This window comes from Ranitomeya imitator, chromosome 1 (genome assembly GCF_032444005.1).
Source record: "Ranitomeya imitator isolate aRanImi1 chromosome 1, aRanImi1.pri, whole genome shotgun sequence".
In the NCBI taxonomy this organism is placed as follows: domain Eukaryota; kingdom Metazoa; phylum Chordata; class Amphibia; order Anura; family Dendrobatidae; genus Ranitomeya; species Ranitomeya imitator.
Genome location: NC_091282.1, coordinates 545,103,145 through 545,111,640, shown reverse-complemented (window position 1 = coordinate 545,111,640; position 8,496 = coordinate 545,103,145).

Here is an 8,496-nt window from a genome sequence, read left to right as displayed (position 1 = left end):
TATGCGACAAGGACCTGCCATGACGTCATGGTCATGTGACCGCGACCTCATCACAGGTCCTGCGCGAGAAGGACCTGCCATGACGTCACGGTCATGTGACCACTGGGCAATATACTACGTAACTGGGCAATATACTATGTAACTGGGCAATATACTACATAGCTGGGCAATATACTACGTGGCTGGGCAATATACTACGTGACTGGGCAATATACTACGTGACTGGGCAATATACTACATGACTGGGCAATATACTACGTGACTGGGCAATATACTACACGACTGGGCAATATTCTACGTGTCTGGGCAATATACTATGTGGCTGGGAAATATACTACGTGGCTGGGCAATATACTACGTGTCTGGGCAATATACTACGTGACTGGGCAATATACTATATGGCTGGGCAATTTACTACGTCACTGGGCAATATACTACGTAGCTGGGCAATATACTATGTGGCTGGGCAATATAGTGCAATATACTGTGCAATATACTACGTGGACATGCATATTCTAGAGTACCCGATGCGTTAGAATCGGGCCACCATCTAGTCTACTATATAATTGTCTAAGGGTCACTTCCGTCTGTCTGTCTTTCTGTCTGTTACGGATATTCATTGGTCGCGGCCTCTGTCTGTCATGGAAATCCAAGTCGCTGATTGGTCGTGGCAAAACGCCCACGACCATTGCCACGACCAATCAGCGACGGCCATAGTCTGGCAGCGAAATGGCCGCTGCTTTACTGCCCTGAAGTCAGCGCTGAGCGCTCACACAGGGTTAATGCCAGAGTTAACGGACCGCGGTGTAATGCACTCCGTTAACGCAGCTATTAACCCTGTGTGACCAACTTTTTACTATTGATGCTGCGTATGCAGCATCAATAGTAAAACGATCTAATGTTACAAATAATAATAATAAAAAAGTTATTCTCACCCTCCGACATCGCCTGCTGTCCTCGGCAGTGCAAGCGGCAGGTTCCGGTGCCAAGGATGCTATGCGAGAAGGACCTGTCATGACGTCACGGTCATGTGACCGCGACATTATCACAGGTCCTGCGCTCATACCAACCTTGGGACCGGAAGGGTCATGTGACCGCGATGTCATCACAGGTCCTGCGCTCATACCAACCCTGGGACAGGAAGCTGCCGCGTGCACCGCACACAGGCGCCAAGACTTCAAGGGGTGTTCGGAAGGTGAGTATATGTTTATTTTTTATTTTAAGTCTTTTTTAACCACGCATATAGTGCCCACATTGCTATATACTACGTGGGCTGTGCTACATACTGCGTGGGCTCTGTTATATACTACATCTCTGTGCTATATACTATTTAGCTGAGCAATATACGTGACTGTGCAATATACAACGTGACTATCCAATATACTACGTGGCTGTGCAATATAATACGTGCTCTGTGCTATATACTACGTAGCTTTGCAATATACTATGTGACTGTGTTGGTTCTGTTATAAACTATGTCGACTGTGCAATATACTACATGGCTCTGTTATATACGACGTGGCTATGTTATATACTATGTGGCTCTGCTATATACTACGTGGCTAACCAATATACTACGTGCTTGTGCAATACACTCCGTAGCTGTGCAATACACTATGTGGCTGTTACATACTACGTGGCTGTGTTATATACTACGTAGCTCAGCTATATACTACGTACGCTGTGTTACATACTACGTAGCTCTGTTATATACTACGTTGGTTGTGTTATATACTACGTCACTGGGCAATATAGTACGTAGCCTGTGCTATATACTACCTACATATTCTAGAATACCGGATACGTTAGAATTGGGCCACCATCTAGTAATGGATATATCCGTCATTGGGAGTTAATATAACACAAGTCTCAAAATCCCTGTTTCTATTTCTCCTCACAGAAACGATTAACTGTCTCTCAATAAAAATCCTGTGCAAACCAGTTTCAGCCAGAGTCATCAAGCAGCTGCAGGGGAAACTGTGTCTTCCTGTGGCCGGTGATTAGTACTGCAGGCAACAATATCATCAATTCTACATTAATAATAAAATAGAACAGCAGCTGCAAATTACAAGCAAACGGTTAAGGTAGGTGATGGTCAGCGGCATAGTCCCCAACACCTCACATGCACACAGCCTCAGAGCTCTATTCCTCAAGAAATCAACCTCTCCATCCATATGACTTAGTGTGAACAATTAAATAGTCAAGTAAATAAGGCAGCACACTGCAGCGCTAAAACATGCAAACATGAAACAGGAAAATTGAACTGCATTACTGCACTAGAAATATGAAAAATGAGAGCGTTTAGCGCATAAAAATGGCCAATTTTATGTGTACCTGGTAGCCACTTTACGGCATCTCTCTTATACCAGGTCCTACACTTGCCTTTCCTCGCTGAGAATAAACATCTCCATCTGAATGGGTACCTGTGAAACCTCTTCTTAGACTAAAATTCTCTCTCTCTGTGGAGGGGTATTAGACCTGCTGTAATTAAAACACCTGTGGCTAGGAGGCGGAGTGCTCGATCAGAAGGCTAAAGAATACATTTAAGGGCGTGGCCTGGCAGGCGATGTGAACAGACGTGCAACAGAGCTCTCCCGCTTCATTATCTCTGTATTAACCCCTTAGAGGCGCCGCCGAACGCAAATCATACTCTCAGGAGTGCACATAGTCTCGGGGAGCGAGGTGTGACCCGAAGGAATGGAATCTTATCTGAGGATGACACGCAGGAGACAGAAGGAGCTGACAGCTGCGGGAAGCTCACAGGCCCAAGATGGCGCCGAGACTGCAGAGGAGGCGGCGAGGGCAAGCGCTGCTTATCAGAGGAAGATGGATGTGATTGCTAAGTTGGAGCGATTTGCCAGGTCAGAGGAGGCTGTAAATCTGCAGTCAGAGGCTGGAGGTGTGAAGTCTGGAGCAGCTGGTGCCCCCGGAGAACAGCAGGAAGGAGGGGCTCAGCTACAGTGCGGTGGGTCAGACCAGGGATCTCCTACAAGGGCCGCAGGAGCTGTTCTGCCTGCACAGTCTGACATGCCAGAAATGGAGGAGCCGACTCTGAAGGACATATTTTCAGTGGTGATGTACTGTAAGTCTGCCCTGGGGGCTCTAAACCTACGAGCGGATGAATTAAAGGGAGAGATGGTCGCTTTAAACTCTGCTATGCGTAAAGTTGAAAAGAGAGTGGAAGAGGTGGAAGAAAGGGTTGGGAGTGCAGAAGATCGGATTGGTGAATTGTTAAACAGGGAAAAAAAGTATATTCAACGTATTGCTGATCTGGAGTTTAAGACTGATGACCTTGAAAACCGATCCCGCAGGAACAACCTAAGGATTGTGGGGGTCCCAGAAAAGGCGGAAGGGAGCAACCCCACGGCTTATATTGAGGCATGGCTAAAAAACGCTGTGGGTGGAGATGGCCTTACTAAGATGTTTGCCGTTGAAAGAGCGCACCGTGTGCCCACCAGACCCCTCCCCCCCGGCTCGGCCCCAAGAGTTATCTTGGCTAAAATTCTGAACTATCAGGACCGAGACATTTTGTTGAGGAAAGCCAGGAATTGTGATGAGCTGTCCATTGATGGTAATCGGGTCTCCCTTTATCCGGATTACTCTGCGGCGGTCCAAAAGCTTCGGATGAAGTTTGGAGAGGTCAAGAGGAGGTTGCGAGACTTAGATGTCCGTTATTCAATGATTTACCCAGCAAAATTAAGGGTGGTGGCTCTGGATCGGGTGCATTTTTTCCAAAATCCAGAGGAGGCGTTACAATGGCTGGATCTCAATACTAAGCATGTCAGAGCGGGGCAGACCCGCTGAAACTGATTTAAGTGCTACTGAGGCAATTGTTAACCCTTCACTGTTATGTTTGGTTTGATAGTTAACTGGTACTTATACTGTGACTTTATGGTATATTGATATCATCAGGTTGTGTTCGGCGGCGCAACGGAATTTGCATTTTGGCTATGGTGGGCGGGGGAGCTGAAGGAACGCAGAGTTTTTATCGTTAGGCTGTGAAACAGCGTTCCCAGATCTCAAATTGAGAGGGAGAGTTTATTTTGATATTCTAAGAGTAGAGAGGAGTTGGGTGGGCTTAAGAGAGGGGAGAGATGGAGAGTTATTTCAGTTGGGAATTGGGGATGGGGGGAGGAGGGAGGGGGTGGGAGTTGGGGTTGAGACCTTAGGGAGCTTGAACTCATTCATTGTTTCTATAAGCTACAATGGGTGGGGAGGTTAAAATCCTAAGTTGGAATGTTAGGGGCCTTGCAAATGCTACTAAAAGAACAGCTATTTTCCAATATGTACTGAAACAGAGGCCTTCAGTGATATGTCTGCAGGAAACTCACCTAGTGAAGGAAAAGGTTGCTATTCTACAGAAGAGATGGGTGAGAAAGGCGTATCACTCACTGTTCTCAAATTATGCCAGAGGTGTGTCAATTTTGATACACGTTAGTGTTCCGTTTGAAGAGATTGAGGTAACCACCGATAAAGACGGCCAATTTGTGTTTTTAGTATGCAAGATATTTAACAGGTTAATTTGTATTGTGTCAATTTATATTCCACCACCATATTCCAAGAAAAAGATACAGGAGATTCTGGAAATTATGGGTAGGTGGGATGGGGTGCCCCTCCTTATAGTGGGGGATGTGAACAATATATCTAATGATCACTGGGACAAGGGTAGACATGCGGAGTTGAGAAGTGAAGGGAACTCTACTCCTTTTGGAAATTATCTAAGAGAAATAGGATGGATAGATTTGTGGCGGGTGCGTAATCCTAGGACATATGCCTACTCATGTTATTCAGCTACATACGGATCTTTATCTCGCATTGATGTGGCTTTGGGAAATGGGGGGGTGAATAATCTAATACATGAGGTGGAGTATAGGCCTAGAGTAATATCGGACCATAGCCCAGTACTGGTCTCGGTACAAATGACTGGGAAGAGTGGTCTGACGGGGTTGGGATGGAAATTTCACCCCTCCTGGCTACAGTATTTGGATATGGAACAGGTGGGAACTGAACTCGGGGAGTTTTTCAGGATTAATGAAGGGAGTGCGGGGAATCTTGTAGTGTGGGACACCATGAAGGCATACCTGAGAGGAATTTTATTCCGGGACATCTCGAGACATAAAACTAAGTCTAAAATTCAAGACAATGCAGTGATGGAGGAACTGAGGGTGGCGGAAGAGACACTGGCCTCTCAGAATTCAAGAGAAGCGCAACTTCGTATGAGGGCGGCTCAGGTAGCGGTCGATGAACTCCATATGCGTAGGGCAAATAGGTTGAGAGCCTTTCAAAAGGAAACATTTTATTCTGAGGGAGAGAAGGTGGGACATTTGCTCTCGGTGGTGGTTTCTGCGCAGCGGGATTCTTCACATGTATACTCCATAAGAACAGAGGAAGGTAAAACGGTTACTCAAGGGGAGGAAATTTTAGACGTTTTTCGGAGATTTTATAGTAAATTATATTCTTCTAGGGTGGATAAAAGTCCTGAGGAAATGAATAGATATCTGAAAGAGGTTGACTTACCCAGACTAGGTAGAGAGGAAAGGGAGTGGATGGATAGACCGCTTGGGGAGGAAGAATTGAAGGCGGCTTTGGCGGATATGGCGGGGGGCAAGGCTCCGGGGACGGACGGTATCCCAGTAGAGGTTTATAAAATTCTTAATGCAGAGTTAATGTCCAAATTGGAGCGAGTGTTCTCTGAGTCGTTGGAGAGGGGAGTGCTGCCTCCATCAATGAGAGAGGCCATTGTGGTGGTTATTCCTAAAGCTGATAAAGATCCTCAACAGCCAGAGTCGTATAGACCAATTTCACTTCTAACGGCTGACATAAAGATTTTGGCGAAGGCCCTGGCGAACAGGCTGTCCCAAGTGATCGATAAATTGATTCACCCAGACCAGTCTGGCTTTATGCCCAATAAATCCACGGCAATTAACTTGAGAAGGCTATTTTTAGATATGCAAATTCCTGCAGACAATGCCGGAAAAAGAGTTGTGGTGTCTTTAGATGCCCACAAGGCCTTTGATTGTGTGGAGTGGAGTTACTTGTGGTCGGTACTGGATCGCCTGGGGTTTGGTCCAAAATTCATCTCCTGGGTTAAGTTGCTGTACTCGTTCCCAACGGCAAAAATTAGAGTTAATAATAATTTGTCAGAGAGTTTCCCGCTGTTTAGGGGTACCAGACAGGGGTGTCCGCTGTCCCCGTTGCTCTTCGCTCTGGCCGTAGAGCCGTTAGCGGCTAAAATAAGAGGTGCTCAGGAGGTTAGAGGTTTCATCTATGGTAGGAGGGAAGACAAAATTGCATTATATGCTGACGATATTTTGTTGTTCCTGGAGGATTCTGAAAGGTCCCTGTGCAATGCGGTTGCTTTGATTGAGGAGTTTGGTCGGTTTTCGGGTCTCACAATAAACTGGGATAAGTCTTGTATGTTGTTGATTGAGGGGGACAGTATTGGCAGTGGAGAGAGGGCGATAACCACAAAATTAAAGATTGTTCAAAAATTCAAATATTTGGGTATTCAGATTGCTCTTCCTCTAACTACCTTTGAGGAACTGAATTTAAGTCCATTAATGCAGAAAATTCGTACCAAGATTGCGGCATGGAACAAATTACATTTATCGGTGGTTGGTAGGGTGAACCTCTTAAAGATGATTGTAATGCCACAGTTGTTGTACGTGCTACATAACTCTCCCATTTGGATTACACAATGCAGATTCCGTAAGATTAGGTCTTTGTTTGGGGAATTAATATGGGGAGGAAAGAGTCCTAGGTTTAAACAGGAGATACTTCAGAGGGCCAAAACAGAGGGGGGTCTTGCACTTCCTAATCCATGGCTATACTTCTTAGCAGCACAGTGTCAACATCTCAAAGGATGGGGGGAGGAGGCAGGGAGTGTGCAAATACCTAATAGCTTGAGGTTCTTACTACAGGCAGACGTTTTGAGTGACAGTTTGGAGGGAGGACAATTCAAACAAATGGGTTCACAGGGGTGCACTATCAAATTAATTCACAGAGTATGGGAAAAAGTCAAACTCATTAGGGAAGTGAGTGGGTTCACCAGATTCTCGCCTATTTGGGACAACATTTATCTACCGGAATTTAGGCAGAGGGAGGGTTTTCACTTTTGGTCTGCAGCAGGTATTAAACGGCTGGGGCAGCTGATAAGTCAGGGCAGACTTAAAACATTTGAGGAGTTGCAGGAAGAATTTCAGTTGCCACGGTCTGAATTGTTCCAGTATAATCGTATCTCTCATGCTTATCAGGCACAGAATAAAAGGGGAGCCATAGTGGTACAGATTGATCTCATGCTCGACTATATCCTTAAGAATAGCTGCACGAAGGGGGCGATTTCAGAAATATATGGGTTTCTACTTTTTTCTTTCCTGGAAAAATATCCCATCCGAGCCAAAGGGAAATGGGAAGCTGAATTGGGAATAATTGACAATGATAGATGGGAGTCGGTCCTAGAATATGTGCCCAAGATATCAATGAGTGAACCAGGCAGGCTATCACAGTTATTCGTAATCCATAGGGCCTATAGAACCCCTGACAGGTTGTTCAAGGCTGGGCTTAGGCAGAACTCGGAATGCCCTCGGTGCTCACAATCCCAGGTGGGGATATTGCATATGATGTGGCAGTGCCCTAGACTGTCCTCCTTCTGGATAGTTGTTTTAAATCGTATTGAACTGGTGTATGGATGTTCTGTCCCTAGGGTTCCACTGACTTGCATATTGGGATATGTGGAGGAAATTGTTACGGACAACATGTTTAAAATAGCTATTGCACGATTGTTATTCATTGCTAGGAAATTGATCGCCAAATTTTGGATTAGAGAGGAACCTCCAACAAGAAAAGACTTTCTTAAGCAAGCGGAGCATATACTTACTTTGGAGAAAAGTATCTACACCAAAAGGAATAAGCTGGACATCTTCCACAAGCTGTGGCAACCGTGGATGGACTTGAATTAGGATGATAAATGAGAATTTAGGGAACCTAGTATTCAATGGAAATATAACGGATGTTTATTCAAATGTTTGTATGATGATGGGAAGTGGGGTGGCTCTGGCTGAGGTCTCTGGGGTTGGGCGGGGTGGGGGGGCTCTGAGTCGGGGGGAAAAAGTTATCTGTAAATGTTTAATGAAACATTGCCATGAGAATTATTCTGATTGTTTATTCTTTGCGGATAATAAAAATCTATCTGATAAAAAAAAAAAAGAATACATTTAAAAAAACTGACCGTCACATCCAAACATAGACTAAGTGTGAACAGGTGCTGAACCTTGAGTCGCCAACTCGTATATAGTCAAGTAAATAAGGCAGCACACTGCAACGCTAAAACATGCAAACATGAAACAGGAAAATTGAACTGCATTACTGCACTAGAAATATGAAAAATGAGAGCGTTTAGCGCATAAAAATGGCCAATTTTATGTGTACCTGGTAGCCACTTTACGGCATCTCTCTTATACCAGGTCCTACGCTTGCCTTTCCTCGCTGAGAATAAAC